Below are 23,099 nucleotides of genomic sequence, written 5' to 3'. Positions count from 1 at the left end.
AGACTCGCTGCTCAGTTGGATGGAGTGTTTGCTCTCCGTGTAAGTTCATCTTTGGCAGAGTATATGCAATGAGACACGGGAAGAAGTGAAAACACACAGTCCGTGGATCAGAGATTATTGCCTGTTGTTTAAAAAAGATAAGTGGAAGGCACTGGCGATTGAAAGTAACTGATGCTTTCAATTACTTTCCAATGCTATCAATTACTTTCCAATGGTTCAGAAAGAGTTTGAAATGTAATGAAAAAAAAAATGGTTCCATTTATATCAGCATACATGTCAATGCATTCTCCAGAGACTATATCAATAGGCATTTTATTTTTAAGACTTGGAGTGGTAATGACCAGAAAGACACAAATGCATGGGACAGAGGACTCGGTCACTCTGTCCGAGAAGTGGGAAGAGCACAGCAAGGAAGGCGCTGGGCAGCTGCTTAATAAAGTAGTCTGTCAATGAGGATTCACTTGTATCTGCTATACCAGCTACAATTTTAGCAGAAATTGAAATCTTGTTGGCACTTAGCATTGGCATAGGCAAAAAATTATCTCAGAAAAAGAATGAACTTTAAGAAAAGTTCAGAGGCAAGAGGGAAAAATGGGCATCAAAGTTGAAAAAGTGAATGCGTACCCATGTTTTTAGTGACATTTCTGTTATCTGTGCAGAGGCTGATTTGGAACCGCGGTTGACTGTTTTGAAAATTAGTTGGCAATATGAGATCCAAAGTCTGAAAATCTTTCAAGACACAGAAGAAAGCACTATCCATTGTGAAATACAGTTTTGAGTAACGGTCATTTAAATGATCTGATACAGATATTTTCTTAAAAGCTTGACCAAACGTTACAGCCTTTTTATGTTACCCTTTCACTCAGCGCATAACAGATATCAGGCTAATTATGCCAAAAGACAATAATAATCAACCTTCAAAACGTCATTTTTCTGGTTAATCTGGCAGTGCTTAGAATAAATCTGAGAAATTTTATATCCGTTGGATTGATGGCCTGTTACAGCAGCTAGAAATTCTTATTTGATTCTACACTGGTCAACCCGATCTAGTAGTTTCATCTTTTTAGCAGATTTTACACCAATTTCTCATTTGTTCAGTAAATCTTTATGGAATGTTTTCTCAAATATTTATTGACTAGAACAAATATGACTGAGCATAGTAGACCCTGTGCTAAGCCCTAACATTTGGCAAGGAACAGGACACCCAACACAGTTACACTCGGTTTTTTTTTTCCTCTTCCTTGAGCACAGTCCTTAACAGGCACTTTGACCTTTTCTAGATTTTTTCCATGGCTTTCTCCCTTACTTCATTCAGTCTCTGCTCAAAAGCCACCTCTTCAAATATGCCTTCCCTGTCTACACACTCCCTCCATACTTTCCATCGTTGTCTAGCTTCTTTTCTTCCTTCTGATGCTTAATTTTGGGTAAAGACAAATGTGATGAATGGCAATGAAAATAGAAAATACGTTTTGTTAATTCTTCTTTTCTTTGGCACAGCATAGTGCTTGGTAGAAAATGTTGAAGCTATTGACTAAACTGATATTTAGAGTGATAGATTGGCTTTAATTTCTCACCTTCTCCCAGCCAAACATAACTAGTAATGATCTAGTTTTAGACCACATTGTCTTCTGAAAATTGGTCAACCATAGAGAGAACTCTATTATTATAATCAATAACACAACTACACAATTTTAATTAAAATAATTATTTAAACAGGGCCCTGAAACCCTAAGGATACTGACTTTGTAATTGTTAAAATGAAGAAATTGTTTTTCAGAAACAGTTGAGTTTTAAGGATATCTTTTGTTCTAGAATGCATAGGATTGTTTGGAACTATTTGTGGCTTTTTATCAGTTTGCTTGTTTCATAGCTGCTATAGCAGAAAATGTGCTTTTTGTTGCCCTCTTCATCTAAAATTAATATTAAAATAAACCTCTCTTGAGACAGTGCCTTGAGATTTACAAAGTATAATTCTATGTCTCCATGTGATTGGCAATATTTATTTTCTTCATAAAAGTGTCGCTCAATAACAAGAGGCTGTTCTAATGACAATTTAATGATAGACCCTCCAATGACAGTTTACATTGTCAAATTATTCATTTTAGCATTACCCACATCCCTTAGCTCGTTTACCGTGAGTACTTAGTTATTCTTCGGGGTAGTATATGTGCATTTTTCATCCCTTCTCTCATCCCTCGGTAAGGAAATCTTGGAGGCTAATTAGTTCATCGATCATAATTTCATTTTTGGAAACAGTAATTCAATTCTACTCTTTCTCTTGGAGGAAATATTTAATCATTTCTTTCTTTTGAAGTGAATTCACATACAATGCCTCCATGGCTAGATCAAATGTCATGGTATTTCCTACCTAAAAGGGCATTGTTACTGAGGCTATTGGGTTGAAGCTAAAGATAAATTGATTGTTTTAGAAACCAACTTTGATAAGTTACCTTTCTGGTAAGAAGATGTCACCTAAATGATTCTGTCGTTTTTGAAAACGTGCATGACATTTACTACAATATGACAAGTGTAAATAGGTGATCTTAGACTATGTCTCCAAGCCTGGTTATAGGACTCTCCTGGAATGAAAATGCACCTGAAACTTCCTGTTAAACCAGCCAGCAGTGGGTCAACATGAGGAGAGCAACTGATTTCTCTGTTGCTACAGATTGGAGCTGATTTTTTTAAGTTAATTTATTTTGACATAGAGACAGCATGAGTGAAGGAGGGGTGGAGAGAGAGGGAGAGAGAGAAAGAATCCCAAGCAGGCTCCACACTGCCAGCACAGAGCCCGATGCAGGGCTCAAACTCACAAACCATGAGATCATGACCTGAGCCGAAATCAAGACCCAGACATTTAACTGACTGAGCCCCCCAGGCACCCCCATTGCAGCTGATTTTTTAAAGACAAAAGTTAAGAGTCAGAATATGTCTTCTTTCATTTAGAAGGTAAGCTCTCTCTTTGCATATTTTGATTAGACTGATAAATTTCATCATTTATAGTTTTCAGGTATAAAATAGCAAGTAAATTTATATAGTATAATCATATTATTATTTACATTAATAACAACGGTCTAAGGATTACTGTAAACTCAATCTGTGCCCTTGCGTTTGTGGAAACCATCTGCCAGTATTGCCAGTAGCTCGGATGGCCATTGTAACCAAATAATTTCATGTGTTAGGATGAAGACAGACAAAATGCCACGACAAGATATGGGGAAAGTAGAAATAAAGCAGTGATGAAGATATTTATGGAGATAAGAAACGGGATAAAATTGTACTGTTCCACCATTCCGCCCCAAATTCAAGCAGCCTTCTAGACTGTGGGTCCATGACTGAAACAGAAGAGCAAAGTGCAACCGAATCTTAAGCATGAATCTGATGCTGGCCCCGTCTTCTCATATTTCCTTCATGGATCTGCACACTCATCATTCTTCCTCAGCCTCACTTCCTTCTACTTCCTCGACCCCAACTTCGGTATTAAAAGGTTTATGCAAATTAGAATTCACTTTTCATCAAGGAAAGCTGAGCAGCTCTGACTCAGATGAATCCACTGGCAGAGCAGGGATATAAAGCAGGCAGAAGGGAAGGCGTGTTGCTCTTGAAAGGTTAAGGCCACTGCCCAAAGTTACAGCTCAAGTTGGTGATAAGGTTGAAAACTGAAACCGGTATCCCCGTCTTTAAACTCTCAATCATCCTACCCCAGTAAATGTATTCATACAGAGTTCTCTCAAGGAATACCGGAGAAAAGTTTTTAAACCGATTAATGGATGCAAGAAGTGATGTAGCAAATTGCAGTAAAATAGAATTGTACAGGAGAAATGGACATACTTTTGTCTCTCCAGGGAATGCATTCCTGAGGTTTAGTTTTATAATTCTGCACTGCTGGGCACTAAGATTTTTGCGAGACAGAAAAAAAAATTATTCCAAATGCCAGTGCTTGCCATAGTGGGAGATGGCTGAGGGGTATAGTGAGAATTAATTTTACTGTCTCCATTCAGAGTTAATTTAGTGTGCTGCCATCAGACTGAAACAGTTGAACTAAAACCACCAGTAGCAGCAGCAGCATCATTTAAAGCTGTCTCTTCAATGGTGTGGGACATGTCTGAATGGAAGGGAAGAAATTAAGATGAGGGTTCAGGGCTGTTTAATCCAGGTTGAATACCTGATAGACTAATATCCTCAAAGGATAATATGACGTGCTCTTCATAAGATGTCCTTCAGACACAATATCAGAAAGCTAGAGAAAGGAAGATTTTTCTCTCGAGGAAGGAGACTGGATTTGGATACAATTGGTACCACATCTTTGTTGGGAATTAAATTCATTTTTTCCGAAGTTAAGGAAGTTACGTTTGCTGTAGGCGACGTTTGTGATTAACATTTACCAAAACAAAGCTAATCATTCTGTTCTCTCTTTTTTTTTTTTAAAGTTTATGTATTTTGAGAGAGAGAGAGTATAATCAGGGAGGGGGCAGAGAAGGAGAGAGAGAATCCCAAGCAAGCTCCACACTGTCAGTGCAGAGCTGGACTCGGGCTCAATCTCATGAACCATGAGATCATGACCTGAGCCTAAATCAAGAGTTGGATGCTTAACTGACTGAGCCACCCAGGTGCCCCAGCTAATCAACCATTCTTATTATTGTTTTAGGGCAAAAGTAATTCTTAATTAGGATTTTTAAGGTTTAGAGGGCCAATGAAGTACTTTTTATTAAATTTGCTATTTAATTTTTGTTCTGTTTTAAACCTACCAGACAAGGAGGAATAAGAGACAATGCTCATTGAAAATTACTCATAAAAATAAAATTCCAAGCTGTATAAGGAAGAAGTATCCCTAACAAAATACATTAACAAATGTGACAACTGGAAGAATATATGCCATAACAAATCTAAATAATATTAGAGCAATCTGATAGTGACTTTAAAATCAGTAAATTTTAGATTCTTAAAAAGATAAAATGACAATAGCCCATAAAACAGAACAAAAACGATGCCATTATTCTGAGTCAGTAATGTAACAGAGTCAGGAGTATGTAAATTGAATCTATGAAGATGCTTTCAGATTTTAGATAGTCTGTGTTCAAACCAAAACATAGTCCTTTGAGTGTGTTATACAAATAATAATTCTCAATTTATATGACATTAAGTAGAAGAAATTTATAAACAAGAAAAATTTATTTTGAAATAGGTACTTTGCTCAGTCCTTTTAATCAGCTTATAATTTCTTTGTAAAGTCAGGTCAGTCATGACACATACATCAATTGCTTTTTCTGGAAGAATTCTGGCAACTTTCCTATATTAGTTGTGTTTATTAACATTAATCACTTGTTTTTCATTTAGTTAGATCAGAGTTGTTTTCTCTGATCCAAATGCAACCTTTTAATGCCTGTCATAAGTTAAACTGCCATAAATATTTCCCTTACATCCTGTCCATCCTGTACCCTCTCAGAGGGTAGAGTAATATATTTTTATTCTCAGTGAGCAAATTCTTTTCACAGATCTGGTAAAAATGTCATTGTGAGTTCCTGCTTTAAGTGCTCACTCACCTTCAGTTTAAAAAAAAGATTAAGTAGGGATTAAAATACATGTTGGAAATCTCATGGAAGAGAAACATGGCAGGAACACATGGCAGTTTAAGCTGTGGGTTATTGGGTTGTGGGATCCCACCACAGACAGAAATGGCTACAGATTAAACCACTGTGGGGCAGGTAGATTAAAAAGTGTCCTTCACATTTGGCTGGAGTAAAAAATTGGGTCCTCAAGCACAAAACTGATAAAGAAGAATGACAAAAGCGGTGACTGCTACCCAGGGACGTAGCTTTCACTCAGTTACACAAAACAAATGTGGTCAGAGGGAGCAAAGTGATGACATAATGAGGAAGTGTGCTAAGCTGCCTGCTGGCTCCATGACTGGATTTTCTGTATTTCAAATACAGGACAGATGCCTAGAATACCAATGCAACACACAAGTTATACACTGGGGGCTTCAGGGGAGAGGTAGGGGCATCTTTAAAACTACAAGACAAAGAGGGATAAGAGACGGCACTTGAAAATTACTTATAAAAATAGAATTCCAAATGTATGAGGAAAAGTAACCCTAACAAAAGACAATAATAGTGTAACAATTGGAAGAATATATGCCATAAAAATGTAAATAATAAAGCACTCAGTGACTTTAAAATCTGTAAATTTAAGATTCTTAAAAAGACAAAATGGTAATAACCCATAAAATAGAGCAAAGTGAAATATTATTAATCCAGAATTGAAAAACATATATTGGAAATTGCAGATACAAGAAATATAGCCATTTATATATTTATTTATTTACTTAAGTTTAGAGGGAGTGAGCAGGGTGGAGGGTCAGAGGGAAAGAGAGAGAGAGAGAGAGAGAGAGAGAAACTCAAGCAGGCTCCATGCTCAGCATAGAGCCTGATGCAGTGCTCAGATCCTTGACCCATGACATCATGACCTGAGCCAAAATCAAGGGTTGAGCGCTCAACCGACTGAGCCACCCAGGCATCCCAGAACTATAGTCATTTAAATTAAAAAAATCAGGGGCACCTGGGTGGTTCTGCTGGTTAAGGGTTCAACTCTTGATTTTGGCTCAGGTCATGATCTCACAGATCATTAGTTCCCATGTTGGGCTCCACGCTGGCAGTGCAGAGCCTACTTGGGATTCTGTCTCTCTCACTTTCTCTTTGGCCCCCACTCTCTCTCTTTCTTTTCTCTCTTGTTTTGAGAGCTCTCTCAAAATAAATAAATAAATTTTAAAAATATTAAAAAATAAATTAAAAAATCAATAGGTGGGAATAATAGACATAAAGTCAAAGAAAGAGTTAATGGATTGCTATACAACAATGAAAAAAACATCCAGAACAAATTTCAGAGACACAAAAGAATAAAAAACATAAAAGAGAATTTTATGTGCTGAGAAAGATAATTTACAAAGTGCTGAACTAGATAAATAACAATAAATCTATATGTAGATACCTAGAAATGTAGACATCTAAAATTAATATCGTTTTGATAAAAGACCTACAAAGGACAAACAACTACGTAGAGGGCTTCACATTAAGATATCAGAAGTCAATGAATTTATATTTCTAAAAGTGTTGAAAGGAGTTGTGCTTGGGTGGCTCAGTTGGTTAAGCATCTAACTCTTGATTTTTGTTCAGGTCATGATCTTACAGTTTGTGAGTTCAAGCCCTGCATCAGGCTCTGTGCTAACAGCATGCAGCCTGCTTGGGATTCTATCTCTACCTGTCTCTCTTCCCCTCTCCCTCCAGCTAAATAAATAGATAAATAAATAAATAAATAAATAAAGCTACTGAAAGAAAAGAACACCCAACTTAGAATTCTATACCCAGATAAATTATCATAAAGAGTTTAAAAAAGTTGCATAGTATTGTAGTAATTGTTCTGTTAGATGTTTTTTTTCACGTAACTGTATGCCTTGGAGAATATTCCATATCAGTACAGAGTGATAAAATTATTCTTTCCAATTTTTGAATAGAAGTCTATACAATATATAGAGCATAATATAACACTTGATTGATAGTCACATTACATCCTCTTTTTTTGCTATTAATTAACAGTGCTGTAAGAATTAGCTTCATACATGTTTTTTTCTCCATTCTTGTTAAAATTTCTTAGGGAATATCAAGGAATTATTGGTCAGAGAACATGTAAGATTTGAACAGATACTTGCCAAAGTGGCTTTGAAGGAACTAAACCAATAGAAACTCTCATCAATGGTAGAGAGAATTTTTCTGTCCCTATACCCTAATCAATGTTTGATATTACTAATAATTTTATTTTTTGCCAATTAACCTATTATTTTAATTGCTGCATTGTTATTACAATTATTATAGTATGATGCCATTTAACTCTTTTTTTAATTTTATTTTTATTTTATTTTTTTTAATTTTTTTTTTTTTAACATTTATTTATTTTTGAGACACAGAGAGAGAGCATGAACAGGGGAGGGTCAGAGAGAGGGAGACACAGAATCTGAAACAGGCTCCAGGCTCTGAGCTGTCAGCACAGAGCCCGATGCGGGGCTCGAACTCACAGCCCTCAGGGACCGCGAGATCATGACCTGAGCTGAAGTCGGCCGCTTAACCGACTGAGCCACCCAGGCGCCCCTGATGCCATTTAACTCTTAAATGGTACTTGCATATGATGATTAAAAAATATGTAACTGTTTTATTTTGCACTTTGTTGACTCCTAATGAGATTAAACATATTTTCATGTATTTAAAAGCTATTTGTGTTTTCTCTCTATGAATTGAATGCTCTTGTACTTGTTCAACTTCATACTGATTTTTCTATTGATTATTGATTTGTATATTTAAAAAATATTTTTTCATGATATATTCTTTATTACAAGTGTAATGCAAATATATTTTAACTGGAACTTTAAGTTCATGATAATATTTATAATATTTGAAGAGTATATGATATAAATCAATCTTTTGAAGTGGTAGATAGCTATTTGTGTCACCAACGCTAGAAGAACATAGGCTATTTAAAGAGCACATATTAGAAGCAATATTACAAAAATAACTGGTTTGTATGACTGGCACCAATTGTCTCCAAGGAAAGCTCACTGTAATTAATTTCATCTTACCATACATAATTGTGAATATAACCTAAAATAAATACTATATTTTTAAAATATAAATGTGACTGTATTTATTAATTTTGATTTCATCTCATTGCAAGAACTGCCTCTGCTCATTCACATTATATATTTTTAAACAAAATCACCCATATGATAAATTTGGGTAAATTTATTTTAAATTCAAATTAGCTATTGTTAGGAATTTTCAGATTTCAAGAAAGAAACGTAATCAAGACTAGCTTAGACCAAAATGGGAATATATTGGCTTACATAACAAAACTGCAGAAGGGCAAAGATGTACCAAGGCCTCAGCATAGGGAGTTATATTCTCTCAAAACATCTATCTTCTTTTTTCATCTCTGCTTCTTCACGTGTTCAAACTTTATTCTCTCTGTCTAGATTTTTCTGCATCATTGGAAACATAGCCACTAATAGCTGTGAGGCTTATGTCTTCTAGCCTTCTATAGAAGGAATGAGACTCATTATCTCTGATATAAGGTTCCTAGTCCCTGACCAATCTCTGTGGTTAGTGAAATTGAGGTTAATATAATGTCAGCCCAGAATGCCTGAGCAGGGAAATTAATGTGTCCCAGAAGAGGAGATGCATTTCTCCAAGGGATTTTGGGACAGATAAAGCAACTGGTGTTCACTACCATGATCATTACAAAGCTGGAATTATAAAATCATGGGGAAAAAAATCCTCAAAAACTTCTGTTATAAAAATTGTAGGGGAATTAATTAAGAAAGTGTTTATTTCTGTCCAAGATGTGGATTGTTTATACTTTCCTCCTATTCAGCAGTTCCTATTCTTTTTAAAATCTTAATTCTAGGGGTGCCTGGGTGTCTCAGTCAGTTAAGCATCCAACTTCAGCTCAGGTCATGATCTCACAGTTCGTGGGTTTGAGCCCCGCGTCGGGCTCTGTGCTGACAGCTCAGAGCCTGGAACCTGCTTCGGATTCTGTGTCTCCCTCTCTTTCTGCCCCTCCCTGGCTCACACTCTGTCTTTCTCTCTCTCAAAAATAAACAAAATTTAAAAAAGTTTAAAAAAAAATCTTAATTCTATTACTGATTTAAATCACATTTTTAACTTTACCAATTTACATCACCACTACTAAGTTTCTACTGCTCCACATTCTCACCAAAGTTTGATATTGTCATTCTTTTAAATCTTTGCCAGACTGAATGTGCACAAATTGATATCTCATCGATTTGCATTTCCATGACTACTTCCGAGGGTGCATATCTTTTCATATGTTGGTGGTCATTCCCTGTTTGTGAATTGCCTAATCCTATCCTTTTAACCATTTTTTCTATTAGGGATTGTTTTGTGGTTCTTCTTATTACATTTTAGGAGTTCTTTATAGATTCTAGAAATTAACTTTTTGCCAACTATACGTGTTGCAAACATCTTTTCCCAGGTTGTGAATTTTCTTTGAAAAATGGTGTTGGGCACCTGGGTGGCTCAGTCAGTTAAGCACCTAACTGGATTTCAGCTCAGGTCATGATCTCATGGTTTGTGAGTTCGAGCCCCATGATGGGCTCCATTTAACAGCGTGAGCCTTCTTGGGATTCTCTCTCACTCTCTCTCTACCCCTCCCCTGCATGCACACTTTCTCTCAAGATAAATAAATAAACTTGAAAGAAAAATAAAAATGGTGTCTTCTGATGAACAGCAGTTTTTCAATTTAATTAGCTGAATATGTCATTTTTTTTCCTACTATGGCTCGTGCTTCTATATATCTTATTCAATGAATCTTTTCCTGGATTGATAACATAAAAGATTCTCCCACAGGTTTTTTCCTAAAAGGTTTAAAGTTTTGCTATTCACATTTTACTCTTATCCATTTGGCATTAATTCTTATGTATGGAATGAGGTATATGTTCAATTCCACATTATGTTATTAGATACTCAACTACCCTAGGACTGCTTATCAAGAGTCTTTCTTTTCCCACTGATATTCATGCCTGGTCTTTTTCTACTTCAAGATGTCCTTATTATTCTTGTCTGTATAAACTTTGAGTTCGTCTGTTAATTTCCCATTGGGATTTTAATTCAAAATTTACTGAATTCATACATCAGTTTGGGGAATGCTGACATCCCTATAATAGTGAATCTTACTGTATATAAACTAGGCATATCATTACGTTTAGATCTTCTTTAATGCATTTTATAATTTAAATTTCCCCCTAAAGTTCTTACACATATTTTATAAGATTTATTCCTTTGGATATTATTTTTTATTGTTATTGCAAATGGTATCTTTTTTGAAATTACCTTTTGTACATATTTATTATTTGAAAGTGAAAATGCTTTTGGTATTTGTACATTGATTTCATATCCAAGAATCTTGCTAAACTCTCTTAATTAATAAAAATAATCTTTTAGTTTATTTTTTATTTTCAATGTAACTCTGAACAGTAGTAACACTTTTCCTTGACTTAGTTTGCTGACTAAAATCTCCATTTACTTGTCTTTTTATTCTAAAACTATCTCATGACCCCTTCTGAAATTTACCTTTTTAAAACAGCATTTTCAAAAGGTGTGTTGTATCTCAGCCTAAGAATATACCAGAATTTATTGAGCTATTTTCCTGTTGGTGATATCTATGTTATTGTCATATTTCTTTATTGTTTTTACTAATATAAGAAAGTTGGGATTTTTTGGTACATAAATCACAGCCCAAATTTCTCAACAAATTCTTAGCATACGTCTCAATAGTAAAATTGTAGTACCCAGGGGCAGTTCCAGTTTAAGAACTCAATACGTATTGCAAAATTACTTTTTAGAAAGGTCATTACAATTTACTGACAACCGGCAGTGCATGAAAACATCTGTCTCACCACATCCTCATCAGTATATGAAATTATCCTTTATTTTCTTTTGCTAATTTGATAGACAAAAATATTACTGCATTTTAATTTGCATTTATTTGATTACTAGTGAGGTTGACCTTTTCCATACAGTATTTTTCAAGCTTTTGGTGTTTTCTGTCTTTTGACTCTTGGCAGATCTCTTCAATATGGAAAGTGTGTATCATCAATACAAAAAATTGATAAAAGATATTAACCCCTTTAAAATCTGTTTGAATTTATATTGTATCATATTTTTATTTATGATCTCTTTTTTATAACTCAGGGAAGTTTGTTATTCTTGTATTATTAAATATATCAGTTATTTCCTGGATCAATATCTTTTGTTGTTTGTATGCATTGTTAGAAAGTTAGCTTATTCTTCTTTCTGGGGTATTTATAAAATGTCATGGAACTTGGTTGTTCCATACATTTATATATTATCAACTTGCACTAATTCAAATCTATAAACTTTTCCTTCTAAAATGAACATTCTAGATCTCAGATTATGTTGTTTTTATTTTGTATTCTCAGGGGTTGGCATAGTTCCTGGTGCATTATAGCTATCCAAGAAATATTGTTGAATAACTGAGTGGTGTGTGTTTCAACCGGAAATTTTCCTATGGTCTTAGTTTTAAAGAAAAGTAGAATAAAGTGTCTCCTGAGTTATTAATTTAGTAGCCTCCAAGTATTGTAGAAAGATAATACTTGTGATCTTTAGCGATTTTTGATAATCCTAAACTCTCCATGGGCTTAACCTGCCCTATTAACCCTCAAACAGCCCACTGATCATCAGTGTCCATTAAGGAGGGCTTGAGGGTATGACCTGAGGTGATAGAATAGTAATTTTCCCTTGTGTGATGTGACATTTCTACATTAGGCACAGAGGCTCTAATTTTTACTCTGATTTTGACCTCTGATCTCCATGCTCCAACCAAGGGAAAAGAACTACTTGAATGAGCCAGTTGAGTTGAACTGATGCATTCACACTCTTAAGATCATCACTTCTAGCAGGCAAATTTTATTCATATTTTAAAACATAGCTCAGATATTAAACCTCCTTATTTCAGCTTTCCCTCTCCTACAGAATTGAATGCTTCCTCATCTGTTCCCATAACTCTTCACACATTTTATTACAGCCCATAAAAGTGGGTATTTGTTGAATGCTTACTATCTGCCTCTTCATACTTACTCTATGGGACTGACACTATTAATCAGCCCCAGTTTTTCCAAAGGGGATTCAGGCTTCATAAGGATAACTTGCCCACATTTACACTGCTGATAAGCGCCTATACCATGAATCAACAGGTTATTTGACCCCAAGGTGAAGCTTTTGGTTGTCTCTTATTTCACTGTTCTTTAATAAATTACCCCTAAGGACAAAAACAACAACATATGGAATTTTGCATTTCTAGTAACTGATTCAATTCCTGGAACTTAGCAGGCCTTCGACAATAATTTGATAAATTGGGAAATGGAATTTGGTTCTGGGAATGCCTGCCTGGTAGGTCCTGTTTGGCTGTGTACTTATTCAGTTTCTGTGAAACATGGCCCTGAAATGGCTTGTTTGTTTCAATCTTATCCAAACTAACCACAAGTATACATAAAACCTGTACCTAATCAGAGACTGTTTCGCCCAATGTGACCAGGGGTTAATTTTAATTTTTAAAAAGCTATTCTCCTGACATACACTGCTGGCAGGCACAGACTAACAGATTCACTACAAGTCATTAAAGACACACCAACAAATTGTGAGTCACATTATCCAGATAATGTGTGTGCCAGGGTATTTTCAGGTTCGGTCTCCCTTACATTTTTTGTTCTTCATTTTTTCTGTTGTGCCCTGCACAAGAATCTGACAGGCAAACAGAATTAGTGTATCATTTTCCCACTGAGGAATAGGTATAAGCAAAAGGTAGCATTTTCTATCCTTGTTCCTCTTTCAGGGGCAAGATTAACACACATATACAATAAAACTATTGAGCTATTTTAATACTTTTCCTGTCATGCATTCAGGACCCTCTAAAGTTGTCATCAACTACTGTTTCATTTAATCCTCTGGCCTTCAGGGTAATGTAAGAAAATTGAAGAGATTAGGAGCTATCTCTTTCCTGTTCAATGCATTTGTGTTGCTGTAAATTGGCACCAACCTTCAATCTCACGGTCAGGGCTCTCTAGGGTCCTCCCACTGATATGACAGCCCAGTCAGCATGATAAATGGTGCACACCCTCCGGCAGGATAGATGATTCTTCCCTTTCCGAGTCCACAGTTCTCTTTTCTGCACTAGCAAAGAGTCAACATCTCACCATCTTACTGCACTGAGTGGCTGCCCCATTATGTTGATGTTCCTCAAGTTAATTACAGGATACAGTTTCTCTGATTAATTATTTTAGATCCGCTGACAAAGATGACTTCAACCCTGGTTAATTGGGATAAAAGAAATCTCCCATCCAGAAAACTGCGCTTCAACATTATGTTTTTCCTTTTGCACCTGTTCGCCTAGGGGAAAATTTTCTCATTTGAGGGTAGAGGCAATTCCGCTGAGTGAAAACACGAAGTCCCCAAGAAGTCCAATGACTCTAGTTGAAGGATTTGTGGTGTGCCATCTTTTTGCATGTGTAGATATGTGATAGAAAAAGAAACAGTGACACACAAGCAGAGGGAAGAAAAATATTTACAATACAGAAATACTTTCTTTAAAATAAAAGCATGTCATTTTTGCAAGATCAGTCCATGAGTTCCTATTTATATACATATGTGCTTAAGTAAAAACATTCTAAATGACTAATCATGAATACAAGGAATAAATGAGTTGATAATGCTCAGTCATTTATTATTTTTCTACAAGAACTGAAGTGCTGGGGACTTGAAAATACATGGGAGGCACGTCCTTAAAAAGTCTTCTGTTTTTGTTTCTAATTTTATTTTTTATTTTTTAAAATTTACATCCAAATTAGTTAGCATATAGTGCAACAATGATTTCAGAAGTAGATTCCTTAGCGCCCCTAACCCATTTAGCCCATCCCCCCTCCCACAACCCCTCCAGTAACCCTCAGTTTGTTCTCCATATTTATGAGTCTCTTCTGTTTTGTCCCCCTCCCTGTTTTTATATTACTTTTGTTCCCCTTCCCTTATGTTCATCTGTTTTGTCTCTTACACAATGGAGTATTACTCAGAAATCAAAAAGAACGAAATCTTGCCATTTGCAACTACGTGGATGGAACTGGAGGGTATTATGCTAAGTGAAATTAGTCAGAGAAAGACAAAAATCATATGTTTTTGTTTTGTTTGTTTGTTTTTGAGTAATATAAAGACAGGAGTACCAGTACAAAGTTTAGTGTTGCGATTTTTCTGACACAATATACTTTAACCCTTTCAATGAAAAACGCCAGATTCCTTCACCAAATCGCCCAGTTCTCTGTCCTTCCACCCCTTTCCTCCCTAAGGACTAAGTCCGGAGCTGCACTGTGATGCTCTGACAGTTCTTCACCTGCCCTTCTGCCCCAGAGCCCCCCATGTGAGGTGGAATACATGGACAGCACATGCCATCATTCCCCACTCCCTGTCCATCCATCATAGCCTATCACCAAGTTCCGACTGCCAAAGTGAACAAAGGCTGGAGAAACCATTTGTCAGGACATCTTGGATGGCACATCCAGAGGTGACAGCCAGTACATGTTCATCCTACTTGAACAGGGCCCGAGCATGCTATTTGTTAGCAAAAATTTTCCATGATTCTCCAATAACTATGGCATCCAGCTCTCTCTCAGTCTCCTTTCCCAGTCTTAGAAACCTGTATATACTCTTCCTTCTTCCCCAGAACCTTATGCTTTAGCCATACAGGGGCATAAGTTTGGCTTGATCTTTATGCCTTTACCCCTGAATTATTTCCTCCATTCTTACCTACCGGGCCCTCCTTCCCTTCCCATGTGTTACTTCTTGAACTATTGCTTTTCACCTCCAAGCTTACTGCTCTATGTACTTTGCTGTGCTCAGTGATGCTGTAGCCGGGTCTACAAATTATCTTCCCCAGATGCACTTGTCAGCTGGCTTCTAGTTAAGTTCTGACAATGAGGTACAAGAGGGAGATTGGGAGGCAGGAAAAGAAAAGAAGTGGCTTCCTTTTTGCTTCTGGTTCTTGCTAGCATCATTCTAGCAACAGAGGACAGGGACAAGTCCAGTGTCCAGCATCCAGATGCCCAGCTCTGTACCCTCAATGAAAGCCAGCTACATAGGGACCCATCTTCCAAACTCCTATGCTCTGGTAAGCCAACCTTCCCCTTTACCTCTTTTTAATAAAAACACATAAGAGTTGAAGATTTACTGTGTGTGTAACCTGCTCAGACACAGATAATAGAGTCAGTCCAGAGGTATACATGTCCAGGATAGAAGACAAGAGATGATTGCTTTGGTTTTATATCAGATGAGTTCTGGACCAGGTAGAAGCAAATGGTAGAGATGAGGGAATTATGGACAAGACGGTGAAGACCAGAAAATCTTAGATATTCATCCACTGTCCATGAACTTACACCAGCATCCCCCAGCCTCTGACCCTGCTTCTTTAGATATCTACTTCAAAGAGTTTTCTCTTTCACTTGAGCCTGTACTTTCAATTCTTCTCCCACTTGTCCCAGAGAAGGGATGGGTTGGCATTTGGGCCTAGAGCACCCCCATCTCTATTCATTTTATTATTTCCTAATAAAATAAAATGCATCCCTTAGCCAGTGTCATGGTGAGCCACATGGGAGCCTGAGGCAAAAGAAAATGTCAGTTCTACTAATGCTGAAAGTTTTCAGATTTGAATTTAATTTCTTACTCATATGTTTCTAGTTAATTTAAATATTTACTTCCAGGCACTTACAACAGGATGAGCTTCTTTCTCATTAGGCTTCTAATTTTCAGAAATTTTACGAAGTATCCAATAGAACCATCAGACCTTCTGGACTAGGCATCTCCCACGTGTTTCCAGAGAGGGTCTATTTGAGAGAATCACTCTCCATCATCACAATCTTCTCTCTCCATCTGTCCTTGATGTAGGAGGAGGCCTGACAAGGGAGATTGGCTCTTGGTGTGGGGTGCAGTTTGGAAAGAGGGTCTCTCCTCACCTCTCCATCAACATTTCCAGTGCCTGAACTAACTTTCTCTCCCCCTGAGTTGGGGACTGGTGACTGTTTCTTGCTTGAAAATTGCCAAGTTAGTGAACCTGCAGAGCCCCTAATGATTCTAGAACAAGGAGAATTAGGAGAGAGATGGTGAAGCATTGAGAGGGGTTACTGGTAGGGCAGCCTGCCTAGAAATTATGCATTTCCTGTGGGTCCAGCCTGCAGTGCTAAAGTTGCCTGGGGTCAGTCAGTCTTGCTGGTTAGTATGAATTCCATCCCCTTCCCCTACTGCCACCATGATCCAGTGGGCTTCCTGCTGTGCAAGGGAACCCTAGCAGCAAGGGGTACAGGATATGCCATTTGCAGAGTTGTGAGGAACACGAGGAAGAGGTCACTCTGAAGTTGCAAAGCCACTTGAGGAGCTGTGCAGTGGGGGTTCTGCATGGGACCTTCAAAGAATGAGTAAGTGAGTTTTTGGGGGATCCAGAAATTGAACCCCTTTCAAATGGAGAAAACTTGGCTCGTCAGGGAGAGAGAAGCAATGGCAACCAAGACAAGGCGAACAGCCTTACTGAAGACAGTCAAGGAAAGGAACTGGTACAGGGAAGCAAGCTCAGTAGGAGGGAGGGGATGTGAGAGAGCAGCCTCCTCTGCCCTTGCCTGGAAGACTCCTGTCCAGCCTGCTCTTGGTGGAGCAGGAAGGCATGGTGCTAATAAAGTGTGAGATGTAGGTTTTAAGAAGAGGACTAAATCCTGAAGACTATATAGACTAAATCCTATAAGACTATTCTAATACCCAAGACAGATTAGAAGTACAGTTGACCCTTGAACAATACAGGGGTTAGGGGCACTGATTCCCCTACCTGATTGCCAATCTGCGTATAACTTTTGACTCCCCAAAACTTAACTACTAACAGCCTACTGTTGACCAATAACATAAACAGTTAACAAATATTTTGTATGTCATATATATTATATACTATATTCTTACAGTGATATTTTTTTCTTTTTCTTTTATTTGGTTTGGTATTTCTAGGCCATGCAGTTCATCTTTGAGTTTTTTTCAAATTGCCACATTTTTAAAAATATATTTATTGAAAAATATCTGTGTATATGTGGACCTGTATAGTTCAAACCTGTGTTGTTTAAGGGTCAACTGTGCAGGGAACTAAACTGAGTTTTCCTTAAGGGAGCTTATGACATAGCAGAGGAGGGGGCTTCAGGGAGCAGAACTGGATGTTAATTTTTGGGAAAAATAAGACCATTTCATGTCTATACCCCAAAGAATAGAGGCTCTCAACAATCTGGTCACATGCACTCTCATTAAAAGGTTAGAGGAGAGTGTTGCTCATTTCTCTATTCCCAAACACACTAGAGCACTGTACTGTGTGTGAAAGGCAAGTACAGCAGTCTAGGACAATCCCTGGGTACAAAGCAGGAAAAGCTTCACTGGAGTTCTTCCCCATGGTGGATAAGCGAACCATAATATACCTTTTTCTTTCCTCGCTGCTGGTTTTGATCTTCTATTTTGATTTTAATTTTCAGGAGTCCTAATATCTAATTATTTACCTATTTCTTTTCTATTGTAAGATAAAAAAGGAAGGCTATTGTAAAGGTATTGTAAGATGTTGAAGGATAATTTTCTCTAAGTTGTTACAAGTCCTTCAAAAATGGAACAGGTTACGAACACATAAGCCAACAACAACAACAGCAATAACAAAGACAAAGTTCTATTCTGTGCCTTGTACAAATCACCTAAATTCTTTGCACTCCAGTGTTCTCAGCTGTCAAAGATGGGTGGTAATTATATATGGAGTTTGCAGGTTGTTAAGAGGGTTAAGTAAGATGAAGGGAAAAGTTTTAAAAAACTGTCAAATGCTATTCAAATATAACATATCATTATTCTTATAATAAGTATTTGTTGAGTCACACTGCACAGGGATCAAGAGATAGAGTTAATAAGAACAGAAGTCATGGGATATTGCCACGGTATAGGCACAGTGGTAAATACTGAAGTTGGAGAAGTCATTTGCACTTAATGTTCTGGAATGCAAATCACAGCCAATATGACCAAAGACACTTTGAGAGGGCAGAGATCTTTGAGGTGATCTAAGCAAATTTTCAGACAATATCCTGGTGAAGTGGAAATAGTGAGGCTGAGGGCCCAGGATTCAGATCCTAGCCCTATTGCCAAAGCAGCCTTAATTAGTTTTAATTATTGGGCAGAAGTCTTGGTAATATTTCATTTGAAATAATATCCAGCCACTGCTCTTGACACCGAGGTTCAGAGGGTGCTGAGATTTGCTGACAGTCATGAACTTCATCAGAGGAAGGTCAGATATTGAAGAAAGTCTCCTGCCCATTGACCACTCTTTACATCACATAATACTGCTTTCCTTGGGCTCGGATTCAGAGCTCTTTGTTGCAGACCACCAACATTTGGCCAGGCAAGATAGGCATAAACTTTGGCAACAGTAGAACATTTTTAGAGGAAGCAGACTATCTTTTAAACAGAACATGGGTACAAAAGACAAGAATTCAGAGTAGCACCTAGTGGGAGGACTGCCTTAGGAACCTGGGTTCACAAATAGAATTATATTAGTTTCATACATACAAGGGATTTTCCTGGGACTCAGTTCTAGATGGCTGCCACTCACAACCAAGACAAATTAGATTTGCCAAAATTAATAGAAAGTAACATGAATTATTTGATTCAGTCACATTAGCTGCTACATATTTCTTTAGTGTCTTGGATTAACATAGAAGTAGAGAGGCTTGTAGAGACAGACATGAATAAGAAAAAAATGACCAAGAAGTGGCCCCTGTGCACGAGAGAAGTACGAGGGATTTAAGAGTTGTGTCTAAGAGATACTTCTAGTTATTGTTCGAATGAACTTGCCTCTGTGTAAGTGAATCAAATAGTTTTCTGGTAGATGGCAGGCAGTAAGTATCTTGAGGAAGGGAGCTTCTGTCTGATTCTCAAAAAGACCCTTAGGGGCTACAGTGGTACTATTATCCACAAGATGCAGGAAGAAGAGCTTCTCTGAAAGATCACCCAGAAATTCCCTAATAGAGTGGGGGGTGGGGTGGATCATGGCCTTCATTCTCCACCGACACTTCCCTCTCTTGCCCAACTACCTCATGGCATCCTGGTGGGTTTATCTGCCTTATGAGTCTGATCCCTTCCCTGATCTGCATTCGTAATGATCTTCCAGTAAAGAAAGTCCAATACCATTATTATCAGACCTAACAGATCCAATGGCTTCATCTCCTTGCCTCGAAGATCAAAATATTGCATTCAGATTACAAAGTTCCAAGACTTGGGCCCAAAGTCTTGATCCCAGATCTCCACTGTCATCTTACCCCAACCTTTGCTCTGACCTCATGGTACATACTGAGTCCCATTTTCAGAGCTTTGGGGCATACCACACTCCCACTCCTTGGGGTTTCCACACACACTGCTTCTTTGGTCTGGAAATGTCCTCTCTTTTCTTTCTCTCATTTATTTTTCTTTTTTCTGCAGGAAATGTCTTTCCTGCAATTCCTACTCATTCTCCAGGTCTCAGATAGCCATCGCTTCCTTGAAGAAGAATTCCCTGATCTCTAATCCAGGTTATTTTTATGTTCTCATCATCCCATGTACATCTAGTTTCATGACATTAATATTTTATTGTGCTAACTTGTGTGACTGAGTAATTAAATGCCATTATAACTAGGCACACCTTCTAAGGGGCTGGGTCTTATTCCAATGAAGAACCCCTTGGGTTATGTGGAGTGTCTTCGGTTTGGATAATCAAAGTTGGGACTGGAGCTGAGTTATATTCAGGGATGGAACTATTTGAATTGTTCTGCATAAAATATAAGAGAAGTTTTTGATTGGCTTATTACTTACTGAGCACTTACTATGTATGGGCCAGGCCTGGTCTAAGGGCCTTCCATGTATTCACTCATTTAATTTCACAACATCACTCTCATAGAGGTACCATTCTTATCCATATTTTACAAGGAAGCAAAATCTTTCCTAAGCTTTCATCACTAATGAGTGATGTAGCTGGAATATGGTCCTAAGAGAGAAGGGGCACAGTTGAGCTAGAAATAGCCAAGGAGACAGGCAGAAGGGAAGAGATCCTTGAAAGCCATACTACATAGGGGACGCCAAGATGTGAGGTGTCAAGGAGCTATATTTTACGAAGTGGGATTTCTAACTACTGACTTTGATCTCATTTATTCATTCTTTGGCAGTTTTTAGTAAGCTTCTACTACATGCTAGGCACTGCTCTCAGATCTGGTGCTCAGAGGTAGGGGGAGGGAGCCTTGCTCATAAACTGATAATCAAATAGCAACCTGGAGAAATAAAGGGGAAAAATCATGCACATTTGTGGGGAAGGCGATTTAGAAGAAACAGAAGATGCAAAGACCCTGAGTGGGAGTGTGTTTGCTGTTTCTCAGGAAACTTCTTGTAGCTATTGTGTCTGTAGCAGGATAGGGAGGGTGAGAATGCTAGAGATGAGGTCAGTAAGGAAGTGAGGGTTATAAACAGGTGGCCCCCTTGGGTTTTTATGCTGAGCGAGACAGGAAAGTGGAGGGTTTCAAGCAGACTAGGCCTTGATCTGCTTCATATTTTAAAAGGATCACTCTGGATGCTCCATGAAGAATAGGCTCTAGAGGCAAGTGGGAAACCAATTAAGAGGTTGTTGAAATAACCCAAGTGAGAGATGATGTCAATTCAGAGGTGGGGAGAAGTGGTCAAACTCTAGCCATATTTGGAAGATGGAGTTGTCATTATTATCTCTCATCTCTCAAAACCTCCGTCAAGTCTCACTCACTCGCTAAAGCAATGCTATGAATGGTACATGCGTGTGTATGTGTGTGCGTAAATTAAGGAAGAGGACTGAGTCTCATGTCTAGTGAAAATGTGATACAGAATACACTAACATGCCAAACAGTGAAAAGTTTCCTAAACCAAACTAATTCAGCAGAAGAGGACGCTCAGACCCAGACATAGAATGAAAACGTAAGGCCTTGGGGATTCTTGGACTTTTCAAAATACAGGAAATGGGATTCAGTGATTTCTTATGTTTTTTCAAATTTTATTTAAATTCTAGTTAGTTAACAGCACTGCAATATTGGTTTCAGGAGAATTCAGTGGTTCTTCACTTGTATACAATGCCCTGTGCTCATCATCATAAGTGCCCTCCTTAGTACCTACCCATCACCCATCTAGATCTCCTACCCACGTCCCTCCATCAACCCTCAGTTTGTTCTCTATCTTTAAGAGTCTCTCATGGTTTGTTTCCATCTCTCTTTTCCCCATTCCATATGTTCAACTTTTTTGTTTCTTAAATTCCACAAATGAGTGAAATCATATGGTATTTGTCTTTCTCTGACTTATTTTGCTTAGCATGATACACTCTAGTTTTCCATCCATGTCATTGCAAATAGCAAGATTTCATTCTTTCATTCTAAAAAATTTTTAATGTTTTTATTTCTTTATTGAGAGAGGAAGAGAGAGAAAGAGAGAGAGAGCTGGGGAGGGGCAGAGAAGGAGGAGAGAGAATCCCAAGCAGGCTCCGTGCTGGTAGTAGGGCTCGATGTGGGGCTCGATCTCAAAAACCGTGAGATCAAGACCTGAGTTAAAATCAAGAGCCAGATGCCAAACTGAGCCACTCAGGTGGCCCAAGATTTCATTCTTTTTGATGGCTGAGTAATATTCTATATATATGTGTGTATATCACATCTTCTTTATCCATTCACCAGTCAACGTACTCAATGAATTCTTAAATGGCAGAAAGATGCCAACCAAAATCTAGACTACTTCTGTTTCCACTTTTCTCACTAAGCTGTGAGTTTTATGAAAACTGGGATTGTGTTGTGCTTCTGTTATTTTTCATTGTGTACCTAGTGGCTGGCACATAGTTGATACTCAACAAATATTCCTTGGAGAAAGAAAGTGAATAGCTTCCATGTCCAAGAAAGGCTAATGTTCTATGGTCCCTGTTCATGCTAGAGATCCAGAATTGGAAAGAAGGAAAGAAAAACTAAAACTCAAAACTTTTCCTCTTCCTTAAGAAATGCAGACCAGATCTCAGTTGGCCAAATGTAGAAGCCAGTATTCAAGTGAGGATTTTTCAACCGCCCTTCTTATCAGCAGCAGTTTCAAACACTTTGTCTACATATGTGAGAGGCATCTGTGGGGAAGAGGGAGGCACACAGAGGGACAGAAAGTTGAAAAAGGTGATGGGGAGAACCATTGACCATGTTGCAGCAAGACATTGGGGGCATTTCCTAGTTCTTCCACTTATTAGCTGCGTGCACTTGAGCAAGTATTTTACTCTCCAAGTTTAAACATGAAAGGGCAAGTGATTTCTAAAAACTGGGGTTTATTGGGAGAATACCCACGAAGACCCTATGAATTCAGTGAGACCATGTTTGTGAATATGCTTTGAAAACTTCAAAGTATAGCACATGTGCATTTATAATTGAGCTTATAACATCTTTGGTGAAGACAGAGAGAATCATAGAATGC

Source organism: Panthera leo, chromosome D4 (assembly GCF_018350215.1).
Source record: "Panthera leo isolate Ple1 chromosome D4, P.leo_Ple1_pat1.1, whole genome shotgun sequence".
Classification (NCBI taxonomy): domain Eukaryota; kingdom Metazoa; phylum Chordata; class Mammalia; order Carnivora; family Felidae; genus Panthera; species Panthera leo.
This window is presented reverse-complemented; position numbering follows the sequence as displayed.